The sequence below is a fragment of the Rousettus aegyptiacus genome, unplaced genomic scaffold (assembly GCF_014176215.1).
Source record: "Rousettus aegyptiacus isolate mRouAeg1 unplaced genomic scaffold, mRouAeg1.p scaffold_m13_p_9, whole genome shotgun sequence".
NCBI lineage: Eukaryota > Metazoa > Chordata > Mammalia > Chiroptera > Pteropodidae > Rousettus > Rousettus aegyptiacus.
Window position 1 is genome coordinate 95,227,538 of NW_023416312.1, and position 27,635 is coordinate 95,255,172.

At 35.5% G+C, this 27,635-nt stretch overlaps 1 long non-coding RNA gene and 1 pseudogene across 3 annotated transcripts in view; both read right to left on the reverse strand.

Moving 5' to 3' along the window:
* The window catches only part of LOC107520735, a 369,941-nt gene that overhangs the window by 81,456 nt on the left and 260,850 nt on the right, over positions 1-27,635 (reverse strand). The window lies entirely within an intron of this gene.
* LOC118608430 lies at positions 25,250-25,368 on the reverse strand (annotated as a pseudogene).

A 27,635-nucleotide genomic window follows, 5' to 3' on the forward strand; every position in this document is an offset into this window, starting at 1 on the left:
TATTAATACTCTGTTAAAGCAAAACCTATATTCTCAGGTCGTCAAATTAAGCTCGGTATTCTCAGTTTTCCCCAGTTGCCATATAATTTTATTTATTTATATTTTTTATTAAATTTATCAGGGTGACATTGGTTAATAAAAATTATACAGGTTTCAAGTGTACAATTGCCATATTTTTAAAACAGAGTTTATGGCACAGTTTGTTTCACTGGAAAATTAAAGAAATTATAATATGTAGAATACAATTTTTCTATAGTTCTAATTTCCGTCCACATTTTCTTCATATAGACATCTGTAACTAAGTCAAGATCGACCAGCAAATACAATTTTGTATTCCAACTTTCCAACTTCATTTTGCCATGTCACCAAAATTCTTTACAATGGCTGCTGAATTTTCCATTGCTTTAATAGGAAAACTTAACATTAGTTCCTTTAAAAATGAGCACCTACCTTAAGGCTGCAGGGTTTTTTTCAGTCTAAGTAGAGAAGTTTCCCACTGAAAAGTGTAATGGGAGCTTATATAGATAAGACTAATGATTAGAGGAAAAGAAAATCCCATCAGCACAAATCAATGTCTATAGGGGACAGTATGATGAACTTCAATGATAAATGGTTAATGCATAGCAGAGAGAATGGTTGTGTAACATTATTTCATCAATTTAAGCAATTTACTTTATTATTCATTCAAATTGATGGTTTACATCTAAAATTGTATCATGGAGAGTAGTATGAAATGGTTACTTTTGAGCATAGAACAGTTAATACACAGAGCTGAGATGGAAGAGTTCCATATACGTGACCTAAAACAGGAAGCGTATTTAACTTCCAATAAAATAGTTTTAAATCAAAAGCTAACATTTCATACCTAATAAACCAAAGGAAACTCAGAAGTGCATGTGATAATTTTAAACATTTACTTTGATATCCAGATGTAACACTTTAATGGTTATACTCAAAATAATTTAAACCTGACAATTTTTTATGTATCATTTTCTTCTCAAAATGGCATTGTAATTTAACAAGAGAGCTAATGTTGCATCTTGTCATACGCACTGTATTTAGCAAATAAAACTAACAGTCATCAACACATGTGGTTAGAGTCTCACCATCATGGTTTACTATTCTATGATGTATGGAGAATAACATGAGTTTTCTGAGAGGATAGTGTAGTATGTATAGTCTTTGCAAGCACACATACTTATATTCTAATCCAATCTATCTATAAACTAGTTAGGAGACACTGGAAAAATTCCTTAACCTCTATGAATAACATTTTCACCATCAGTAAAAGAGAGATATTAACCTATCTCACGAGGACAATTGGGTGCATTACATAATAACATTACTGGTACTGTACCTGGAACACAGTAGATGTGCAGTGACTGCTAATCTTGGCCTCAGTTTCCTAATCAATTTCCTACTCTGCAATTAGTCAAGATGAAAGGAATGAATGAAAATCTTTATGATAACTAAAAACACACCATTCTAATATATTTTAATGTCATTGCTATAGAAGAGCACACACATTGTGTGCACACATATGCACACACGAAATCAACCTGTATAGAGAAGCACACTTTGTTACTGAATACACAACTTTGAATGTGCACATGAACACAAAAAAAGGCAACTGAAATGCATTCACCACACCATTATCAGTTATCCTTGCCTGTTATATCCACTGCATAGCTACCTTCATGATGAATATCCAAGTTAATGTAAATTAAAGATTGAAAGCAGCAAGAAGACAGTTGGATATAGCCTTTCATTTAGTTCCCACTCGGTTTCCTAGACACCTACTCCTTGGGATTTCTAATGTAATATGATTTCTTGTTGTCATGTAATCTTCCAAATAGGAGGGAAGGAAAAACTAAAGAATGGCAAGCAACAATTGAGACTATAAGTGAAAATAAAGGACTTTTTCTCTACCAAGTGAAAAACTTCTAAAAGAAATATTGCTGAAGCGAGACACACAGCGGCACGGGGTCGTGGTGGCGGGACCTCGGGCTCATCCCACACCCTCATCCACATGGCGTGGCCCTCTGTTGGGTCCAAGGCTGCTGTGTGGCCTTTCAGCCCTCTTGCCCTTCCGGCCAGGAGGCCCCCTACCAGACAGAGCTGACCCCGCAGTACCGTGCACAAGTGGAAGGCCTGAGCCAGAAGTGTGTCCCGGAGCAGCAGCCCCCAGGTCCACCACTAGCCCTCCACTCTGCCCTGGGGATCTGATGCCAGGGCTGTGGGCCAGGCGGAGTGCCCTCCACTGGTGGAGGTGCTTCGGGGCGCTGCCCCTGGATCTCACTGTATCTGCCTGGAGCCCTGGCTTCTCTAACTCTGAAACAGTTCTCTCTTAACCTATGGGAAAACACTGGAATTATTATTATGACTGTGGTTATTAATATATTTTTAAAACTAAGGTCCTAACCAATGTGCATAATCACTAATTCACTAAAACTCTCAGAAATATAGCATTACATTGCCACTCCTTACCTCATGTCCTTCTCCAACTCAGTTATCAAAATTAGAAACTTCCATTAATATAAAGAAAACATCCATCATTCATAATAGATGTTTTAACATGTAATTAGGAGAGTCCAGAAGCATACCACATTGCATTAACACTGAGAAAAAAAAAGATGAAAGCTGAAATTCGACAAAATCTCTTAGTTAGGGAATTAAAAATAAAACAGTGGCCTGAAGGTAGATAATGTATTTACACCTCTATATTGTTATTAAATTATGCAACAATGTAAAATCAAAGCAAATCATTGAGTCACCGTTCAAAAGCCCAGCCTTGTTTAAAAATGCTGATATCTGTGTTCATCACAGCAGCCACAAACTGTCCATCTGAAATGTCCATCTACTGGTGAATGGATTAAATAGCTTCTGCTATATCCATAGAATAGAAAACTACTTGGCAGAAAAAAAGGCTAATATGAATGAACCTCGAAATCTTCATGCTGAGTGAAAGAAGCCATACTTGACTCCACTTACATAAACTCCTAGAAATAAAAACTAATCTCTACTGTCAGTCAGAAAGCAGATCAGGGGTTGCCTGGTGAAGCAGAGGAGAGAGGTTGGAAGGAAAGGATTATAAAGTGGCACAAGATTGGTGGTGAAGTATATATTCATTACCTTGATTGTGGTTATTGTTACATGTGTGAGTGTGCGTGCATGTGTATATGTCAAAAGCTATCATATTATATACTCTAAATATGAGCAGTTTATTTTAAGCCAATTATACTTAATAAAACTATAAAATGAATAATCAATAGACAATTACATACAAAAATTCACAAAATTTCAATTACAAGGCAATAACCTCAGTGAAATTATTTTTTCTGATCCCCACTTTCCAGCCTTTAGAAGGGGTAAAATAATAGTGCATCTCCACAATACCATCTGGTGTACAAAAGAGATAAAGCATGTAAAAAGCTGAGCCCCGTGTCAGTTACATAATCCATATTCAATAAATGCTAGCTATTATTAATTTTAATATGGCAAATACATGGAGGGAACTGAAAAACAAAGTGCTAAGCTAAAACTGATTCTATAGCTACACTAGAGTGATATATGCCTTTCTCAGTTACCAAGAAGTTTGGATATTAACGGCCAGGCTAGAATAGAACATGAGGTCGTGTATACACACAAGGTGAGCAACAGATCTGAGATCTCTGCTTTAAGCCCAGAAACTCTAAGTCCTACACCTGATTAAAACGTCCACCTGCAGGCAAAAATAGGTAAAAGGAAACTTTTCTATTCTTTATAGTCTTTGAATAAAAAATTCATCCAAATATTGGGAAAGTCCAAGTTAACAATTACCTTAAATGAGTCAAGGCTAGTTTTTGTTTTGACCCAAGGGTAATTAGTAGCAGCAAATGCAAAATCTCCATGAATACAAATATCCTCCAATCAGCACTCTTGGGATTTCTACAACTCTCTTGCTAAACATAAGCCCACAACTTATATTTTATAAAGGTTAATGCTGGCTAGGTGGAGGGCCAGAGGAGAAAGGGAACAATTGGGGGGATCGTTTTATGAATATTATAGATATCTAACCAATGTACTGTATACTTGAAACTAATTTAAATAAATAAATTTATTAAAAAAAAGGTATGACAGAATAAAACTTAAATGTTCAACCAGGAGATGGGGAGGGATGGATGGATGTTATAAATACCTTATAAATTTCTATGCCGATTATATCTTAATAAAGGTGAAATTTTTTTAAAAAAATAAATGAGATAACACATGGAAAAATACATGTATAATCAAGCTACCATGAGCAAGAATCAGAAAACAAATAGCCAAATTAGTATGTTTAAATTGCTTGAAGAAATTAAAAAGGAATAAAACACAGGAAGGAAAGATATATTATCTTTGAAAATTAAAAACTCAAGTCTTCATGGACTAGACAACTGAATAAACAAATTAAAGATGGGTGATGGCAGATTAGAAATTACAAAGAATGTCACTCATTCTCATAAGTGTAAAAACATGCTATAATATCTTCTATATTAAAAAACAAAACAAAACAAAACAACTCCCACTGTTCTTGCTGCTTCTGCCCTTGTTCCATCACGGTCTTTCAAGGATAATCCTGCTCAAAAGTAAACCAGATTACATCAGTCTCCTACTTAACACCTTCCAATGCCATCTCATCTTAATCAGAGTGAAAAGCCCTCCGTACTGGTCCTGGCTCTTTGCTACCCCTTTGACCTCATCTCATACCATTTCCCCCTTTCCTGCTACTCTCCAGCTCCAATGATATCTTTGCCGTCTACTCTTAAACATGTCAAACAGGTGCTCACCTCAGTATTTTCACTCACAATGCCCTCTGCCTGAAATGTTCTTCTCATGGATATTCACTTGGTTTCATCCTTCACTTACTACAGGGCTCTAATAAATATTCATTAAAGACAGGCCTTCTCTGACCACTCTACATAACACAGTACACATACATACAGTCTTTCGTGTTATATACATACTGCTTTAATGTTACTTACGTGCTGCTTTAATGTTTTAGAACACGTTTCACTTTCTGTCGTATTATATAATTTTACTTTTCATTGTGAAATATAACGAAATACTAAAAATGCTCATCAGGTAATTAATATGGTATCAGCATTAATGTAATCACTACCAAATCAAGACATAACCCCTGACGGTATCGCAGAAGACTCCATCTGTCCCTTACAAGTCATTAACCTGTCCATCCTCCCAAAGGTAAAAACAACATGAATGTTTATCAAAACCTATTTCTTGCTTTTATTTAATTTTTCCCCATGAATGCCTTTATATAACAGTTTAGTTTTGCCAATTTTATCTTATAAAAACCCAAACATACTCTATGTATGTGTTCATTTGTATCTGGCTTTATTCTTTCAACATTACTTTTAAGATTTATCCAAATTTCTGCACATAACTCTGTCATTCATTTGCATTGCTGTATATAATGTCATTGAATATATACACTAAAGTTTATTGATTCAGCTATACTTTATGAGCATTTGCATTATGTCCAGTCTGTAGCTATAATAAATGATGCATTTATACACATTCCTTATGCATGTACCTGATATATATATATATATATATACATACATACATATATATATATATATATATATGTATGCCCACATTTCTCATGAAAATCCTTCACTATATATTTTCACAAACACTAGATATTGTGTGGTATTTACTGAGAGTAGAGATTTGAAACAACAGTTAAGAAGGTTAATCTAAAGAATATATAAAAGCTGTGCCCCAAATATATTAGAGAAAACATATAGAGCATATATAAATAAGTGACCATAAAATTCGTCAATAAGCCATAACTTAAGTCATAATAAATTTCAAAGGGCCATTATACCAACCGTGTTCTTTTACCACAATGCAGCTGAATTACATAGATCAAGGGGGGAAAAATCAACAAAAAAAACTTGGGAAATTAGGGAATTTTAAATATACTCCTAAATACCTCATGACTCAAAGAAGAAATAATAATAGAAATTGGAAAATCTTTAGATCTGAATGAAAATATGGCATATCAAATGAAAATATTACATTTCAAAACTTGTGGAATTTGCTAAAGCAAATATCCATAGAGAAAACATCGCCTTAAGTAATTACGTGAGAGAATAAATGCTGAAAATTCATGAGCCATTATCTAACGTAAGAGTTATGTACAGTTTCAATCAAATCAACCCAAAGAGAGTGAAGCAAAAAGAAAGGAAGAAATAATGAAATAGAAAATTATGATAAAATAATATCAATAAAGTCAACAGCTACTTCTTAGGAAAAACTAATGAAATAGATAGATCTCTGTCACTAAGAACAAGAAAATATATCAAAAGTGTAAAGGACACATAACTATAAATAAAGCAGCTATTGAAAAAAATGATGATCAGAGGTTATGATTAACTTTAGGCCTATAACTGCCAAAACTTATACAAATGAGCAGTTTCCTTGAAAAATAACTTATCAACACTGACAAGAAATAAGAGAAACCCAAATACACCTATAAGCAAGCATTAAAAAGGTGACCAGTCCTTAAAAATTATATGCCCCATCCATCCATCCATTCCTCTCTCTCCCCCACCTCACCCCCACAACACACACACACACACACACGTAGTTATACAGGAGGTATAATCTACAGATATTCTGAGAACATATTAACATATATAACTTTTACAGAGAATCAAAATAGAAGGAACAATTTAATCAGGATAGCATAAACTTAATACCAAAACATGACAAGTCCATCAAAAGAAAGAAGAATCACAAATCAGTCTGATATAGTGCTATTCACTTATTTTTGCTTTTACGTCCCTTGCTTTTAGGTCAAATTTATAAAATACTCTCTAAGTCCAAGGTCCATGAGTTTAGTACCTATGTTTTCTTGCATTCACCAATAACTTTTAATTAAAAAATGAACTGTTAAAAAAATCAAAAATCTACCTCTCGAACATTGAAGTAAAATTCCTAACTAAAAATAAAATTATACACACATATATATAGCAAATTAAAAAATATATATAATATAAATATATAAAATATGCATATATTATATATAAATACATAAAATACATAAAATATATATAAAATATCTAAAAATATATAAAATACACACAAATATGTATATATATATATATATGTTGGTTGTATTCTAAGAGACCCTAATAGTACAAGGATAGTATTAATATTAGAAAATCAGTTAATGTCATATCCTACATTAACAGATAAAAGGAGAAAAGCCAAATAATCAGACCAACTTAAAAAAGCTAGGGTTCTTACTTCATACCAAGTGCTTTGCTGTCTGGATCCATAACCTGGCTCCATCATTAATATTAAATTTGAGCTAATTATGGAAGGGAGCAATTTAGTAATATAAAAATAATAGTTTATGAATTAGTGAATTGAAAAATTTATAAACACTACTCACCTTCATCTCATTTATAAAAATAATGGGTTTGTCTTGTGAGGTACAAAAGCATACACTGATATAAAATGCAGGATTTTCTTGCTGACTAATAATATTCTTTGTAGAACATCAAATTCCTAGTGATAATTTTTTTTCATTCTTGGGCTGAAAGGGAGTTTATAGAAAAAAGGAAACATCTTTAAAAATATAAACATATGTCTCCAAGCAAAATACACTTGATAAAGATAACACATTGTGGGAACAACTGATTAACGCATATTTCTCAGAAAACAGAGCAGTTTACAAAGAACCAGTACTTTTTAGTTTCCATTAACTATTCTCTCTCTCCTTGTTCTGGAATTTGGATTTCTACTTTATATAAAATTGTATTAAACAGAGTAATCTTAGCAGATAATATAAATAAAAGGCATCTAATTATGAATGCTGGAAAAATGGGTTTTGTTCTTTTAACTAGAATTATAGATTCTTTGCTCAAATGAGAAAAAAAAAGTAATTTATTTTTTTAGCCATATTTCTGGTAGGTAAAATCATCTTTAAACCCAAGGCTCTGCTTCACAGGGGTGTTGAAGTTTCATCTAAAAGATGCTCCATGCTGGTTCTGTCAAAATGGTCACTTGCCTTGAAAGCATTTTTAAATTTCAGCTTTGTACGTAGCCTGGGAGTAGGCAGACTGTCATACATTTTCCTGAGACTGGGAGAGAATGTTAGAATTAGACAAGAAGGTTAGAAGGATCAATTGCTTTCTCATATAAGATTTGATTTTCTTTAACTTGAGCCAATTTCAACAAACCAGAACGTGTGTATACTCCTGATGGCAGAAGACAAGGCTAATGTTTGTGATCAAAGCCTTCCACGTGACTACGTGAGAAGGCATGTGCTTTGGGGCTCACTGGAAAATGGAATTCTCTTCTACAATAAAATATTAGAGATTAATTTTTAAATGATAATTTATTTATGTCACAAATCATAACCATGGATAAAAACGTCTCCAGTGACTTGAAAAAAAGTCAAGCTTTACTATCTTATATATAATTGACACTTAAGAGCTGAACAATATTTTCCTTCTTATGTAATACTCCTTTTCCCTATGGAGAAAACTGAAGCTCAGTAACATACTTGCAATGATACTATTAGCAATGCTGACATAACATTTATTTAGCGAGTCTTTACTCTGTGCCAGGCAGGCATCCATAAATGGCAGCACGGCAGCAGCTGCTAGGTTAGCTTGCCACGATTCCATCCATTTGACCAGTAAAGAGACGTCAAGCAGAGATGGACTTACTTTACTAATTACATAGAGAACAAAAGCAAAAGAAGCATGGTATCACCTTCACATGTCCCTGGACCCTTAAGATGACACTGAATCAGAGAGGTTAGATGACAGATGACTCGAGTAGTTCACTCTATACCCTAAACGATTTTGTAGATCCACACAGAAACTTGGAGCTGTATCCTAAAGGGCAGGGCAAAGTGAAAAGTCCTGTGCCTCAGTGGAATCGGTAAGATAGATGATGAACTGCATTATGGAAGCCTTCCACAAGATAGGGAGCCTCCTACAAGATGGGGAGGAAGATGAGAAATGGACTCATGACCATCTTCACAAGAGTTCCTTCTTGCTATATTTCTGGGAGGATCACAGAGTGTTCTGCCAAGGTTTGAGTCACATCGTGGTTGAGCCTCACCTCCACGGCCTATGTGGATACATGCGAAGTCACCAGGGTGGTATGATGGAGAAATTCCTCTACACGTATGTTACATAAATTAATCGTCAAAAAGAGATTCTTATCTCTAGTTCACCAAGAGGGGCTCAGAAGCTGAAAATGGTTAAATACTTATATGTCCAAGAGCACAGTTTATGACTTTGGGCTTTCAGGATCTAAGTAACAAAACACCCAATTTAAAGATGCTTAAACAACGGAAGCATTAATTTTCTCACCAAGATTTTGGAGAGTTGGTGATTCCAGAGTCAGCCTGGTAGCTCAATTATGTCATTAAGAACTCATTCTTTCCTTAATTCTAATCTGCCCCACTTTAGCGTGTGATCTTTTTGGCCTCTAGCTTGTTGCTTCATGGTCACCAGATAGCTGCTGCAGTTCCAAGTATCACATCATCACAGGACAGTGAGCAAATGAGGAAGGCAGAAATAACAGAGGTAAGGAGGGGAGGTGCTGCCCTAACAAAGTCACACAGAACTCGTCAGTATTGGAATTAAAACTAGAGGAAGAACTCATATTTTTGTAATTTAAGTCCACCATTCCCAAAGAAGACACTTGTTTCCTACTTGCCTATTTGCAAGAGAAAAGTCTGATTTCTCCTATTAGTGGTACCCACCAAATAGATAGAACAGATTTTATTATCAACATACCTTATCTAGTAGGTTAATCTGTTAGGCTTGTCCTGTGTAATTCTGAAGAGAGCAAAATAGAGGCAACTATATCCTCATGCTAAACCGAAAGTTTCAGGTATGTTCAGTAAGTGATCAAGACCACGCTTTATTTTGTCAGCAGGCATAGCCACACGACTCCTTTTGACAAGTGGAATGTGATTAAATATGGTGTATTTACTTCTGGACAGAAAACCCTTTAAGAATGGGTAGGCGAACATATATACTTTTTCTATAAAAGGCCAAATAGTCATTATTTTAGGCTTTCTGGGCCATATCCAGTCTGTAACAATTACTCAACTCTGCCTTTGTGGTATGAAAGCAACTGTAGACATAGACGAATGAGTGTAGCTGTGTCCTAATAGAACAGATGGTGGGCTAGATTTGGCGAACAGGCCGTAGGTGCCAACCATTGCTTAAAGAGATAACGAACGAATCATCATGTTCCCTTCCCGCTGGCCAGGATGAGAAGCAATGTTCCAAGTAGTGAAGAGCCTGTCAGCCCCGATTTCTCATGGAGAACGACGTGGAGCTGAACACCTGGTAAAGATGGATGTGTTGCAGGGGTAAGAAATAAACTTTCTTTAGCTCTCTGAGATCTTGTAGTGCTGTGTTCCCACAGCATGATCTAGCCCACCTTGACTTACACGACATATTTATTCCTAATTTAATTGAATTGGGTTCTTTCAGTAATAAAAGGGAAAATAATAAAAATGAAATATTTAAGAGTGGGAGAAATAGGAAAGCTTCTTAAGTTGCCAATATCCAACACTAAAACCTTAGCATTCCTGCAAATGAATGTGATTAATTAGAGTCTTGGCCTGACCCAGTTTTTCAATTTTATTGGCAGATTTCTTTTTGACTCTATGATTCACTTTTACAATCCCATTTAATATTTATAACATTCTGGGTAGGCACCCAAATATCTCTGACCACAGAGCCCATCTGTAAGAGAGAGGAGAGTATTGAAGAGACAAACTATGAAATCAGATTACTGACAAAGCAGGAAGGGGCAGTGACCAAAGCACAGGTGAGGCATCAGCCTAGAATTGGAGGAGCAACCCGACTGTGACCACGGAAAAAGCTGTCAAACCCAGCAATAAGCACAGTCGATATTAGAAACTTTACCAACCATATAAGCATATTTTATTCATAACGTTCTCTACTTTGTAAACTCTTCACAATAACTTTGCAAATTGAGTAGTATGCCCTTAAGTGTCCTTACAGGTGAGGACATTGTATCTCAGAGAGGTTAAAGAATTTACCTAAGGTCACATGACCAGGAAATGGTGAGTAAAGATTCAAATCTGAGGATTCTCCCCACCCATGGTTAATCATAATTTTAATTAACTTTTCCTTGTTTAAATTACAGTTGATGTTCAATATTATTTCATATTAGTTTCAGCTGTACAGCATAGTGGTTAGATATTTACATAATGTACAAAGGTATCCCCTGAACAATCTAGCACCCACCCGGCACTATACAGTTATTACATTATTGACTATATTCCCTATGATGGACTCCATATCCCTATGACTATTTTGTAACTACCAATTTGTACTTCTTAAGCCCTTCACCTTTTTCACCCAGCCCCCCCATACCCCTTTGCATCAGGCATCAGTCAGTTTGTTCTCTGTATTTATGAGGTTTTTTTTCTTATTTTGTTCTTTAGATTCTATATATAACTGACATCATATGGTATTTGTCTTTCTCTGTGTCACTTATTTCATTGAGCATAATACCCCCCAGGTCCATCTACATTGTCCTAAATGGTTAAGATTTAATTCTTTTTTATGGTCAAGTAATAGTCCATCGAATATATACACCACATCTTCTTTATCCAATTGTCTGTTGATGGACACTTAGGTTACGTTTATGTGTTGGTGATTATACATGATGCTAAAATGAACATAGGGGTGCATATAACTTTTCAAATTAGTGTTTTGAATTTCTTTGGATAAATACCCAGAAGTGAGATTGCCAGGTCATAAAGCAGTTCTCTTTTGAATTTTTTGAGGAACCTCCTCCATATTGTTTTCCATAGTGGCTATACTGATTTGCAATCCCAGCAACAGGGCCTGAGGGTTCCCTTTTCCCCACATCCTCACCAACACATGTTGTTTGCTGATTTACTGATGATGGTCATTCTGACAGGGGTGAGGTGATACCTCATTATGCAAACCTGAGGCTTCCTGATTCCAAAACGTGGGTCGTAAAATTGCTCAGTTGTAAGCTTCTTGAGGACAAGAACAGTGTTTTATTCCATACTCTAATAGTGGTTCTCAATCAGGGGTTGATTTTGTGCCTCAGGGGTTATTCAGCAATGAGTAGAGACAGTTTTGGTTGTCAACAATTGTGTGCGTATGTGTGAGGGTCACCACTGGCATCTACGGGGGAGAGATCATGAATGCCATTATATATCTTACAGTGAACAGGACAGTTCCCCTATGGAAAAAAATCATCTCAGCCCCAAATATCTGTGGTGTGGAGACTGAGAAACTCTGTTCTATACCTTATCTGCCTCAGCATAAATCTTATAGCGGCGGCAGGTGCCAAATGATTGTTGATTGAACAGTGGCTTGTTTCATGGAATAACTTTTTTAAATGAAGTTTATTGGGGTAACATTGGTTAATACAATTATATAATTTTCAGGTGTACATTATAATTTGACATCTGTATATTCTATTGTGTTTACCACCCAAAGTCCAGTTTCCTTCGGCTACCATATATTTAATCCCCTTACCCACTTTGCCCTCCCCCTACCCCCTCTATATTTGACCCCCTTAACCCGGTCTACCTCTTCTCTCCTCCCCTATCCCCTACCTTCTGGTAACCACTAGTCTATAGTCCATGTCCATGAGTCTCAGTTTGTTTGTCCTCATAGAATAATTTTTATTTCATGAAAAATGGAGAACAGTCTTTCCACACTGGGTTTACCAAAACGATAATCTTCAGATACCACTTGGTAGCACCACTGTTGGATAACATCCCATTTTTCTGATAATACATAAACAAACAAAACAGCTTGATCTGGCTCCCATAAATCAAGGTAGGGGCGTATGTTTTATTTATCATTCCTTGCCAATGCTCTACAGGCACTTTAGTATTCAAACTATTAAGCATCGTAAGACAATTAAAACATTAAAATGCAGCAACAAACAAATATTTTTAAACTTAATTTTAAATGTTCCAGCAAACTGAGTGTTCTGAATACCAATAGCTTGCTGATGCTGCAGCAGATTCCTGTAAATGCAGTATGTTCTGGCCCTTGCTGAACAGGATTATAATTAGCAAACACTGGGGAATCGGTTCATTCTCACCTCAGTAAATACTTACGAACTTACAGAGATCAAAAGTGAAAATGCTCAAGTAGCTGTGATAATAATAAGGACTCCATAGAAACAGGACAAACTTTACCAAAAGCTAAATAGGTGTGTTGAAAATTCTGAAACGCTAAGATCTTACTACTTTCAGGCTCGCCTTCCCCATTCCTTCTACCATATCCACCTCCATCTTTCCCATATCCACCTACCACAGTGTGGCTTGATGAATGGGATTGTCCTAAACTTCAAAATGTCACTTACGTGGGTATATGAAATAAAATACAAACTCGTTAGACTAGAATTCAACACCATTAACAACCTGGCCTCTTCCTATTTTCCCTAGCCCATTTTTTGCTTTAGCCATTCTCCATGTACACACCATGCCTCACTTCCTGAGTATTTCCTTTATCTAGAATACTTCTCAACCAAGTTTCTCTCCATGGGAAGTACCCGCCCACCATCCCACATCCTGGCATTCTTAATCATGATGAATCCATTGGAACAAAGTGCTGTACTATTTATTTGTCCTTTAAATGGTGACTTTAACAAACTGACACACAGGAGGCAGGAACCAAATTTTTATTTTTTACAATACTGTCAACTAGAGTACAGTTCTTTTTTTTAATTTTTATTTTTCAATTAGAGTTGAAATTCAATATTACTTTATATTAGTTTCAGGAGTATAGCATAGTGGTTAGACATTTATATAATTTACAAAGTTATCCCCTGGTAGCCTGTAACTAAATGTAGTTATTACAGTATTATTTTCCTTATGCTATACTTCACATCCCCATGACTATTTTATAACTACCAAGTTGTACTTCTTAATCCTTTCACATTTTTCACCCAGACCCCCAACGCCCCTCCCATCTGGCAATCACCAGTTTGTTCTCTGTATCTGAGTCTCTTTCTGTTTTGTTTGTGTATTTTCTTATTTAGATTTCACATATAACTGAGATAAAATGTTATTTGTATTTCTCTGTTTGACTTATTCACTTAGCATAATATCCTCTAGGTCCGTCCTTGTCACAGATTAAGATCTCATAATCATCAGAGAAATGCAAATTAAAACCATAATGAGATATCACCTCACACCTGTCAGAATGGCCATCATCAACAAATGAACAAACAAATGTTGGCAAAAATGTGGAGAAAAGGGAAACCTCGTGCACTGTTGGTGGGATTGCAAATTGGTGCAGCCACTATGAAAACAGTCTGGAGGTTCCTCAAAAATTTCAAAATAGAACTACCTTATGACCCAGCAATCCCACTTCTGGGCATTTATCCAAAGAAATCCAAAACACTAATTCGAAAAGACATATGCATCCCTATGTTCACTGCAGCACTATTTACAATAGCCCAGATATGGAAGCAAGCTAAATGCCCATCAAGAGATGAATGGGTAAAGAAGAGGGAGTACATATATACAATAGATTATTACTCGGCCACAAAAAAAAAGAATAAATTTGTAAATTTGTAAAGTAATTAAGTAATGAAATATAGAAAAGAATAGAACCATTCCTGGATAAATATTGTAATGGTATATCTGGAGCCAAGGATTATGATATAATCAATTCTATGCATTTGAGGTCCATAGGATAAAGATAAAAAGAAGAAAGACATTGACCACATTATTTTAGCTATTGGAATAAATTGAAAACTGCATTTAGGGGAAAAATAGAATGAAACCAATGTTTTTGAGATACAATTCTCTTCATAAAGAGGCAGTGGACTGGGTGCTACTGAATTATAGGAGATGGGATAAATTTTAAAGGCACTGGAAGAAAAACGGACCTTAAATTTAGAGTGTGATTAGAGAGGAATTGTATATACATATGCGTTTTTTTAAGTTAAACATTTTGTTAAGCATCAGGTGCTCTTTCAGCAAAAAGTTGATAAAATCGATAGTAGGAAATATTTTAAGCATTTCCCCCTAAACATAAAAATTCCTTCCAGGACAAAAGTAAAGAAGCTAGGAAAAAGTAGTACATTTAACTCAAATATATTTTATCAAATAAAAACAAAAACAAAACATTAAAATGATAAAAACGGGGTTATAATAGAAAATAATACCAAAGTGAACTGATTCATTACTATGACACCACACACTGACAAAGCTTCTTTGTTAATCAAATCTTAGTCAAGCTCCCAAACCTCCTGCTAGGCCAACCTGTGCAATTCCTTACACAATCCAGTTTTAACAACCATCCTAGGTCAGTTTAACCAGCCACCCTAGATAGTGGTTCATTCTTGTCTTTGGCAAAAAAGAATCCTGTTAAGTCAGTTTAGCCTGAATCCCCCTTAAGTTTGATTTCCTCTTGGTAATTTTCCATTTACTGACTCTCCACACTGCCCCTTGGCTATAATTTCTCAGTTGCACACAACGTATTCAGATTTGAACCCAATCTCTACCTTATTGTAAAATCCCAGTTGCAGTGGTCCTTATATCTAGCACGAGGGTCCTTAATACAGTCTGCCTTATCATCTTTAACAAGTGTCGCTGGATATTTTTCTTTAACATTTCATGGCGAACAGTGATATCGCCAACTCTTTATAAGAATATTAACAGGCCCTCTTGTAATTGTGTCAGCCAAGAAATAAGCATACAGTTGAAGTGAATTTCAGCATTTTAATGTATCTCCACTTTCAAGGAAGAAACCTAAAATCTATCCAAAGAAATATCTGAAGCTGGAATTTTCCATGCTACGCCTTCTAGTGATTTAATGTATTCCAAGCAAAGTTTTAAAATGGAACTTAAAAAACTGGGGTTGACAGTAAACCATAAAAGGCATAGGCATTTTTGAAGATAATTTTTTAAGTTCTTTTTTGTTTCAATTTTGTATCATTCTCCTCTGCAAAATATGTAGAATTCAGATACTGATACCTCAGTCTTCTAGTTCACTGGACATTAAAATTGTTATTGTTTTTAAAGTGGAAGCACTTCTTACCTTGAAAGAAGGGCATTTACTAGAAATAGTGCTGACATAATCAACACGGCTCAATGTAAATTTTTAAAATGTCATTAATCATCCACATATTTCTGTACCCAATGCGATGCCTAACACTAAAGAGAAAACAGCAACCTCTGTACCTGCTGATTATTTCCCAGACATTAATACCCAACTTTTACTGCTACATGATCAATTATAGAAATGTTATGTTTCCAAAGAGACAGAATTATTTATTCAAATATTAGCGGGGTTTTTTTGTGTATGAACGTGTTTTTGAGTTTTCAAAGTGTTTGTACACAGTTAACTCTTTAACTATGTTTAAAGCTTTTTAACTTATTTGAAAACTGCACACGGTTTTTTCCTTTAAAGTATAACTTGTCTACATGGACAGGATAGCTGCACAGTTTCTGTGACACATACTTGATTCAAACCTCTTAGCATAATCAGTTTATATATAGATGTGGCTCAATTATTTTGTGTGACTTGAAAGTTTCATTAGTCTGATATTGCACAAAAAGGCAAAAATTGTTTTTAAAGCTTTACATTAAAGAGAAGCATTACAGAGTAGATTATTTCAAAATCAGAAAGATTTCCCTTTATGTAATACATGTACGGGTTTATCTTATTGTGGTATGATAAATATAACATAAAACCTATCTTAACCATTTTTAAGTGTACGGTCCAGTGATATTGAGTATTTTCATCCTGTTGTGCAACCAGCATCACCGTCCATTCCCAGAACTCTATGAGTAGACTATCAGACTCCTACAAATAGTAATTCATAAATAAATATATTTTACATAAAAAATAGATATAGAATCTAAAATGGAGAAAATGACATTGTGAATCTATAAATGATAAACTTTACTCATGGAATAAGGTAGTCTATACAATGCATGACTTAAAGTGGGATTTAAGAAAGTTGAGCAGTGGGTACTGAATGGAGACTATGTTTCTTACACAATTTAAAACCCATATACAGTTAGCGAGGTTCTGCGAAATATAGGAACAGTTAACTCAACTAATACGTCAACACAGATATCTATTATAAGGTCTAAGTGATGAATGGCCTTTGCTTGAGCTGATGCATTTTATGGGGAAAATAAAATGAAATTATGTACTATGAAATTTGAGAGAATGGTTTATCTTTAAAATACTGTCTAGACTATTAAAAAGTTGATTTGAAAAAAATGCCAGGATGGAACAATTGAAATATTATGTACAAATAATGCCCCAAGTAAATTTAATTTTGAGAGTCTCCATTAACCCTTACTCTCTACTATCCAGTATGTTCTTGAAATATAATATCTAAATGTCCATTTGTAATATAAAAACTATTTCTATATTTTCAGGGTAAGGTAGAGGCGTCATGGGGACATTACGAATTCAGTGTTATTTTTTGTCTGTGTACGTATTGGGATGTGGTTGATATATTATAGCATAGCTAGTGTTGCTGATTATACTAATAACCATGGTTTTCATTGAATCACAAACTATCAGATTTAGGCAGGACCCTAGAGATCACGAAGTCTGTATCTTTTCAAACTTCATAAAGCGACAGAATGAAATCTGCCACAAAAGCCCAATATTCACTAGTGATAAAAGAGGAACCACTGTGTTGGAAGCCCATTCTGTACCTCTGGGGTCTTTGTGAGCCCTTTGTATTTAATTGAAAAGCTATTTCAATAAGAAGCTTTTTCACTAAAGAAAACAAATTCTGGACCCCTTTTTTCCTACTTTCAAAATATAACAGTCTATGTAGATGCCATACTGCACATTTTTGGAATGAACTATGTTTTCTGCAGCCTTAAAAGAAAGACCAAATTATACCAGTTCATTATCAATGCCAGGCCACATGCACTGTCAGGTACATAAGGTACCAATCTGTCACTCCTTATGCAGAGAGAGCAACCCAGGAAAAGCAATAACATTTTCACACACACACACACACACACACACACACACACACACGCAGAATGCTGTACCACTGTGCCACCCCTGCAACATATACACACATAGAAATGCATCAGACTTTGTTGTATGACAAAAATGGCTTTTAGGGGTATTATACTAAGTGAGATAAGTCAGACAGAGAAAGACAAATATATGGACTCTAAAGCAACTAAAGTTGTAAAAACATAATAGAATGGTGGTTACTAGGGGCTGGGGTGGAGAATTGGGGTGATGTAGTTCAAGGGTATAAACTTACAACTAGTAGACAAATAAGTTCTGGAATTCTAATGCACAACATGTGATAATAGTCAATAATACTGGTCTATAAACTTCAAAGTTGCTAAGAGACTAGATCTTAATTGTTATCACCACGAAAAAGAAATGATAAAGATGTGACAAGATAGGCATGTTAGCTAACACTACAGCAGTAATCATACTACAATATATCAATGTACTGAACCAACGCATTGTACATCTTACACTTACTCAATGTTATATGTCACTTCTGTCTCAACTCAAAAAAAATGGCTTCCAAGGATTTCCACTTATATGTTCTTTATTTAACTTGCACATCCGTCATTCATTTAAGTACTTACGATGCATCAGAAATGGTGAAAGGCATGGTATGGTCCCTGATCTTACATTCATTGAGTGCCTATCTATTGTGGGCCTCTTTTCAGAACTGTCCCTGCAATACAGCCCTACACCCACAATCCTCCAGTTGATCAGAATAGGACAGAAGAAGTACTATATGTTTAACTGACGCAGAGAAAGGTAATCTATTGATTGGTCAAAATAGCAGTTTTTCACCTGAATCTTGAGACTCTGAATACAGGAGGAAAATGGTGATGGTGACTTAAACTAAACTATTTGAAATCGGTTGCCTGGGGAAGCTGGGGGAAGGCATTTGGCAATTCATACACCGATGAAGCACAAAGGGAAAAAAAAAAGTCTACAGAAAGAAACAAGAGAATGAAAGACCACAAGGTCCCAGAGACACCTGGGAGAATCCTTTTACAGTCCTACTTTAGTTGTTTTAGACTGAATGAGTTCATTTTTCTTGAAGCTTAAAGAATGTAACTAAAGCAAACTTAAGAATACATGTTAGCACTCTCGGGTGGCAGGATTATGGATGACAAATGGGTGGCTTTTCTATCTTCTGAAATACAATTTCTACATTTTCCAAATTTTATGTAATGATCCTCTATGGCTTTTATAATTAGATAAATGTTCATTCATTCATTCATTCAACAAATATTTATTGAGTACCTACTATGTGTCAGGTCTGGTCCTAGGTTCTGAATATAAAATGGTGAAAAAAGTGGACGATGTCCCTGCTATCCCATAGCTCATATCAGAATTCATAATTTACCACAATCTTTCTCCTGTCTCATGGTCGAGGTGTACAATTTCTTAGAGAAACTGAATGACTTCAAATGACCTCTTTAGTTTGGCTTCGTTGGAAGTTTATGTGTGTGTATGTTTTTTAACATGGACTTTTTATCAATATTTGCAGCTGCAAACTGAAATTTCTCCTAAAATATAAAATCTTTTGAAACAAAATGGTAAATAGAAAGAGAGGAGAGAGAGACAGAGAGAGAGACAGAGAGAGAGATAGAGAGATAGAGAGAGAAGAAAGAAAGAAAGAAAGAAAGAAAGAAAGAAAGAAAGAAAGAAAGAAAGAAAGAAAGAAAGAAAGAAAGAAAAGTACAATGCAGTGTATGTACACACAAATACACATACATATATGGTACCACATTAGAGCAATATTCTGGGGATTCATAAACATATAGTCTGTTTCCTACCCACACCCCCTGCCCAACTTTTTTGTAATATTGTTTTACATCAACCAGACAGACAATTATTTCTTAAAGGCAGCTGTAGCTGTGTCAAATACATTGCAGATATTTCTAACTCTTTGAAAAGTGTAGACAAGAACAGAACAAAGACAGGCTGTGAAGATCTAAAAGCATATCTCAGGAAAGTTATTTGCCTGGGAAAGCTAGAGTTTGCTTTGCTATAATAACCTATTTTCAAGGACAAAGTTTATACAAAAAAGATACAATTTGCTGAGCAATATTATGAAGAATATACAGTGTGATTATAATTTTTATCAGCAAGACAAGATATTCTTCAAATAATTTTTGAAAGCAACAACAAGATTCTTCCTGCCTTTCTGATTCACAGCGTCCTCCATTACAAGCTGTTAACCTGCAATTGTCTATGGGTTTATGCACATCTAAAGCAAAATACTGCAAAATGAACTCTTGAAAATTAAATATGCCCACGCATAATATGTAGCAATTTATTTTGAAATTGACCAAGAAATGGGGTTAAGGGTTTTATGTGGGGTCTTTAAATGTAACTCACACCTCCCTTTCCTTTGCAACTGCAGAGAAAGGGCAAATTTGATGATCTTCCATTTCATTTGTAGTCAAACATAAATGCAATACTACTTACTTTCATCTATCAAGAAGGATATATGTACTGGTGAATACCCACTCAATATAGTCTCCTGTTTCAGATTGGGAATTAGACTTGCTGGAATAAAAAATCTCTCCCTGAGTCCTCCCTGTCAATATCATTTACCTAGCAGTTTTGGTTTGTTAAGAGATGGGTGGAGTGTAAAAAAAGAACAGAGCCATTTATTAAATATTTAGTGCATTTCATGTACTTTATGGAGGACCTTACAGCCATCTTCTCATTGGATCCTCTCAAGAAGTCCATTTGACAGGTACTATCAGCATCTCTGTTTTACAGTAAGTAAATAGGAAAGATAAGTAACTTGCCCAAGGTCCTACGAGGCCAATACATGGAAAGGCTAGGATTTGAATGACGGACAGTCCATCTGCAAGCCCCTACTCTAAACTACTATGCTATGCCGATTAAATGCAGAAATGGGATACTCACAAATTTATTCAATACCTATTTGTTGACTACTATTATGTACATTCTAGGTCCTGGACTAGGTGTGACAGAAATGAACAGGATACATTCTCTGCCCTTGAGGAACACAAGGTCCTACACAGGAGACTAATATATTGACTAATAGCTATAAAATGAGACAACCATAATAGGTAAAGGGTATGTACTGCATACTGTGCAAATACCAGCAGGAGAGCAACTAACTGTGCTTGGTGGCTAGACAGAGAAGGACTTCACAGTGCAGAGTGACATTTGAACATTGACTCGAAGGTGGAGTGATAGGGGAGTTTGGAGGAGGAGTGGCAGGGTAGGTACACTTAGGTAGAGCATATACAACAGGTGAAAATATTTTTCATTCTCATAATACAAATCCATGTTGTATAATAGATCACCAAAAGCTTAGTGGCGGAGGTATAAGGCTAGAGAGTTAGGAAGGGTATACGGTGTAATGAAAAGTTCCCTTGAGAGAGAGAAACTGCTTTGTATCACCTGATGACAGAATCAATCATGGTTTTCTCTCTTCAAAACTGAGTATAAACCATAATTTCTTTTTCCAATCATCTGTTGATAGGCATTTAGGTTGCTTCCATATTTTGGACTCTTGTAAATTCTGCTGCCGTGAATATTGGAGTGCATAGACCTTTACGAATTATTGTTTTGGTTTTCTTCAGATAAATACCCAGAAGTGCAATTGTTGGGTCAAAAAGTATATCTATATTTAATTTTTTTGAGAAACCTCCATACTGTTTCCATAGTGGCTATACCAATTTGCAATCCCACAGACAATGTATGAGGGTTCCCTTTTCTCCACATCCTCACCAACACTTGCTGTTTTTTAAAATTTATTGATAGCCACTCTGACAGATATGAGGTGATAGCTCGTTGTGGTTTTAATTTGCATTTCTCTGTTCATATGTACAATGGAATATTATTCAGCCATTAAAACGGAAATCCCACTATTTGCAACAACGTGAATGGACCTAGAGGTTATTATGCTGAGTGAAATAAGTGAGACAGGGAAAGATAAATACCATATGATTTCACTTGTATGCAGAATCTAAGGAACAAAAAGAACAAACTAATAAAAACAGACACAGAGATAGTGGACAATTTGGTGACAGACAGAGGGGAGGGGGGTTGGGGGGCTGGGAGAATGGGGTGAAGGGTTAAAGAAGTACAGATTAGTGGTTGATAGATGTTCATGGCAATGGGGAGCATGACATACAGAATGCAATCACCATTAATATGATGTGCAAGTGGAGGGCCAGAGGAGGGAGGGAGCATTTGAGGGGATTGTTTTATGAACATTATAGATGTCTAACCAATGTACTGTATACTTGAAATTAATTTAAATAAATAAATTTACTTAAAAAAACTGAGTATTAAGACTGTTGTTGTTCTGTAAACTTTGTGTGTTTTTGTTGAGAAAGGGGAAGTGAAAAAAAAGAGGATAATGTTAAGGATCGCCATTAGTATGTTTATGGGATTCTAGAGGTCAGCCTCTAAGGTTTTCGCAATATGCATTCAAAGGTAGGGTCCTGTCACCAAGATGGGCAAGCCCAACTACAAGGTGATGTTGACTGATCACAGTGCCAACTCTAAGGTGGTACTTCAGCGTTTACCACTTACATGAGCAGAAAATCATTAGCAGCCTGCGCTACACAGAAGAGAATAAAGGGAGTGATAAGGAAGGCTCTTTGGCAGTTGAAGCTATTGTTTTACAGGCTAAAAGGACGTTTGCTACATTTATAGTTACTATGATAATCCATTCATTCGGAATAGCAAGTTAAAGTCCCACAGCTGTTAGCTCCAAACTATTTAGAAATAGTTTTTCTTTTCCTGTTTGGTAAGAGTTAGACAAAAAACACCCACGTGTGCACATGCATTCACTCTCACATGGACACATGCATAACACAATTAACACATTTTCTTCAGAAGAGGAGCATTCATGGAGATGAACCCCAAATTTCTCAGTTTATTGTTTCCTCTAAAGAAAAGTAAAAAGTTTGTCATGTCATAAGAGTTCTCTAATTTGACCTCTGTTATTTCCCTTTCAGCCTGGCGAGCGGGTTACCAGGTTATATAACAGGGAAGATGTTTTTAAAATCTATTCTCATATAATTATGTATGGTCAGCAAGAATTCCCCCTTGGAGAAAATGAACTCAGGTCTGACTCTGAGATCGTGACCTGAGCTTTTAGTGTTTTGTTTTTCATTTAATTTTTTCTAATTTAACTTTATTTTTATTTGATATAAATTGGCCTAGAAAGGTTGATAAGTGAGCCTTATCTTGATGGATTTACTCTGTTTACAAACAAATTTTTTTTTCAAGACCTGGATGTTAGCCAGACTGAATAGAACAGGTTCAATATATGCTAAAGAAAAGACGGTTTTTGTCTTAGAAATTACCCTAATAACTGTATTAGTAAAGGCTATTTTAAAATCTGATAACACCATAATCAAGTGATTAGAAAATTGTGATTTTGCCCTTTAAACAGCTGAGTGCCTTCCTGGACCTATTAAGAGTACTACGGATCTACTTTTTTTTTTACATTTACATAATTCTTCACAGTCTGATTGATATATTAGTCCATTAGACCATTAGACTGTCCTAATAAACAATTTCAAAATAATAGGGCTTAATAAACTATTCTGGCATGTTTCACACAGTCAATAAAGAATGGAGACTTCTTCCATTGAGTGATTCATTCCACTGTCCCTTAAGGCCTAAGAAAAATACACTTTATCTAGTTTTGAACGGAAGTGTGTACATAAGATCACATAAGAGTTTTTTGGAGCCAGCCCTGAATGTGAGGTCCATCACCTGAGTTCACATTCTATTTTCTAGATTAAGTCAAATGCCTCCAACTGATTACGAGGATAGGAAATATAGTCTAGCCGTGAATCCATTAAAAAAAGAAAACATAATTTGATAAACATATCAGATTTCCCTTTATAAAGTCCATTTCCAGTGACTTTCCTGTGATTGCTTTGTTTTGGGGGGGCATGTTATTAGATAAGTTCTGGCAATCTAATAAACAACACAGTGCCTATAGCTAGCAATATTGTATACAGTAGATAAAATTTGTTAAGAGATCTTATGTGTTCTTCACACACACATTCATACACACATAAAAGTAATAACAGAGGGGGCAGGAAATAACTTTGGGAGGTGATGGATATGTCTATGGCCTTGGCGGTGATGTTCAGGTGTGTTTACTTATCCCAAAACTCATCAAATTGCATACATTAAATGTGGATAGTGTTTTCTATGGTGAAGATATCTCGATAAAATGTTTTTTTTGTAAAAAAGAAAAATTTCACTGAGCTCTTTTTGGCATTTACATATATTCTTGCTTGAGAAGAAAAGGTAGCAACAATGTAGATGTCATCTTTAGAGTCTGATGATGTCGTGCTCATCTAGATTTTCACATGACAGTTTAATAGCCTGGCATAATTGAAGCGTATAGGCTAAACATGGCAAAAGTTAGAGGTACCAAACATAGGGGGAAAAATTCATCATAGGCTTTATAAAAATTTTAAGATGAATTCTTGTTGTAATCACAAAAAGAAGCATATAGAACAGTGATTTTTTGGTCACATAGATATTGCATGGAAAATTTGATAATAACTATGAGCCCTATTCCCAGAAATGCATATATACACACACAAAGAAAAAACTGTGAATAAAGTTGCAAGAGATTAGCATACTTTCTTGTAATATATTAGACCAAAGCGCTTTAGGGGACATACATTTTCTATGGCCAATGTAGGTTACATGTTAACGGGCTTACTTCCTCAGATATTTTAGGCTTTCTCTGTCACCACTACTCACATGTACCATTGTAGCTTGAAAGCAACCATAGACAATATCTGAACAATTAAATGTGGCCATATTATGACAGAATTTTATTTATAATGGCAAGTAGCAGGCCGGATTTGATCTGTGCTTAATAGTTTACTGACCTCTGGTTTAGGTCACCCTTGGATATTCTAATGTCCCTTCCAAGTGATCAAACAAATCTAAGTTTGAACAACTTAAGGATGGAGAACTCATTATCTCCAAAGAACGACCCTTACATATTAGGACGATGCTGAGTATTACCTATGAAAACAACTTTGACACTCTTTTTTCAAAATATTAAAACCTGTAATTACATATTGCTTTCATTCAAAAACATTTGAGTGCCTATTAAGTACAAGACCAGTATAGCACTGGAAGACATAGCTTTATTTTATTAACTGAATATAGTCTGACTTTTTTTTTATCGCCTACAGTGCCTGGTATTCTTAGGTGGTCTCCCATCCAAGTACTAACCAGGCCTGACCCTGTTTAGCTTTGGAGATCAGACGAGATTGGGCGCGTTCAGGGTGGCATGGCTGTAGACCTGACTTTGAACATAGTGTGTTCTCACATCAATACTTTCCCATTGTAAATACGAGTAGTGTATATTAGCAAAATGGCTGACACTATGTCTACTGGAAGTGCTGATGAGCAGGTTAGAAAGTTAGTTCACATGAAAGGATAAATATATCTTAATGTGGTGCTTTCAGGAAGTAGTAAGTACAGAAAGAAACAGAAATCTATATACATGTTGCATGGAGGCTGAACACTGATTATGGGCACTCTATGCTCTGCACGTTTCTCTCCACGTGACTATGGATGCAGCAAAGCAAACTGGACATCACAGCAGAAAGAAAACATACTAGGGGAATACCCATCCTCAAATAAAGTGCTGAACAAGAAGTGTTTGTAAAACAAAAGAAAACAGATCTAGGAAAAAGTAAGGAAGAAAAATATCTCAAGAGGGCAGACAGTTATGAAGGCCAATGTCATCTGTTTTCTGATCCTATGGATGCAAGCCAGAAAGGAAAAAAGTTCTGCTTAGGGAACACTAGTCCAGACTCTCTGGTGAAGTGGGAGATAACTCATAGGATATCAAAAAGGAAAAATAAACCCTTAATGTGGGTGGTGTCACATTACAATTTCCAGGAGGAAGAAAATTGCATGGCTTTTGACCAAAGTGCCTATCTATAGACAGGCTGAGACTTATAAATACCTGAGAAAGAAGCAGAAAATTCTAAGACTGAATTTGGAAAACTAGAGTGTACAGAAGACACCAAATGTAGACAAAGGGTAACATAATGTGGAAGGTGATCACTGATGCTCAACAGTAATAAAGCAAGGAAAGGAGTCAGAAACAACACTTTTGGTCTCAGATGCAAAGGAACAATAGATGAAAAGTTGTTTTTCAGGAAGATTAACCTGTCAGCAATGTAAAGGCTACATTAGGAGTAGAGAGTCTGCAGGCAAGGAGGTGATTCACAAGATCCAATGTGAGAGGACAAGGATGTGTGCAAAGGTGGTAACCATGGAAATGGAAAGGAAGAGATGGGTGTAAAGTCACTATAGAAGAGAATATGCAAAACTTGGAGCTTTACTAAATGTCAGGATGAGAGTGACAGAAGGCCAGGCTCTTACAGCTTGAATTAAATATCCTATACTGAATATCCTTAGCTGGCTTAGCATATGATTGAAATCCATGGGTCCCAATTCTTACTTGGTTCAGGTATACAGGGCAACCAAAAGACAACGAACTACTGAGAACTGTGATCAAATTTGGATTTGTAAGTGTGGACCATATTAATCCCCATTTTCCTCTATAGACTACAAATCTCTCGGTCTTTCTGTAAATTAGGTTTACATTCTCTCACTGGGCATTGTTAAATCTCAGCAGACATAAACTAATCACTATAACATAATAATTAAGTCTTACTGTCAGCTATCAGTATCTACTTTTTTCTAGGGAAAAGAAAACAACTGGAAATGTTAGGATTTGGAGGAAATTCAAAGGAAGTACTTCCCTCACACTTTAGCAGTTAAGGAAATCTTTGGGTGTGCTATGGCTGTTTTGTTAAAAGATACGAGGCCAGGTAGTATTTTGCGAATTCATAAGAGAAATCCATAATTTCACCAGGTTAAATTATAAAGCTGAATTCATAAAAGGAGTTATAAAATTATGATCTTGAATGTATTTTATTTGCTGATCATGAAATCAGACAATCCTATAAAATATGTTGCCAAATTTTAAAAACAATTACTGTATATAAAAATACACTGTACTTTAATGTATTTTATTTATTGTCATATATGTTGTATTGCTTTACTCACGATCTTTAAAAAAAAGAAACAGGGACAGAGAGGTTTAGTCAGAAAAGATCAGATAATAAGTTATAAAAAGAAATGAGAAAAGGATCCAAGGTCCATTCTCCTTCCTCGGAAAGGTGTGGGTGGACAGCAGCTCTAGCTGGTGTGCTCATGGACTGGAAATTCTTCCTGGATTGCTTACACAGATCTGATCCAGAAATCTCTTCAAACAAGGCATCTAATTACTGCCTCCTCAGCTTCACATATCATCACCATAAACGAGTAGAGTGAACTGTAAGAATTCTTTATTGCTAAGAATTCTTTGGTTCTTTTTCAAATTTGCTGGTCATTCTGTATACTCTCAGTGGTTGCCGGTTTTATTGCCTTCATCTTCTCTTTCATTAAACATTTCCTAAATAATGACTTTACTACACACACACACACACACACACACACAGTCTAAAGCTGTTTAATTCTCACTCATGATCACTTGCTTCCTCATGTTTT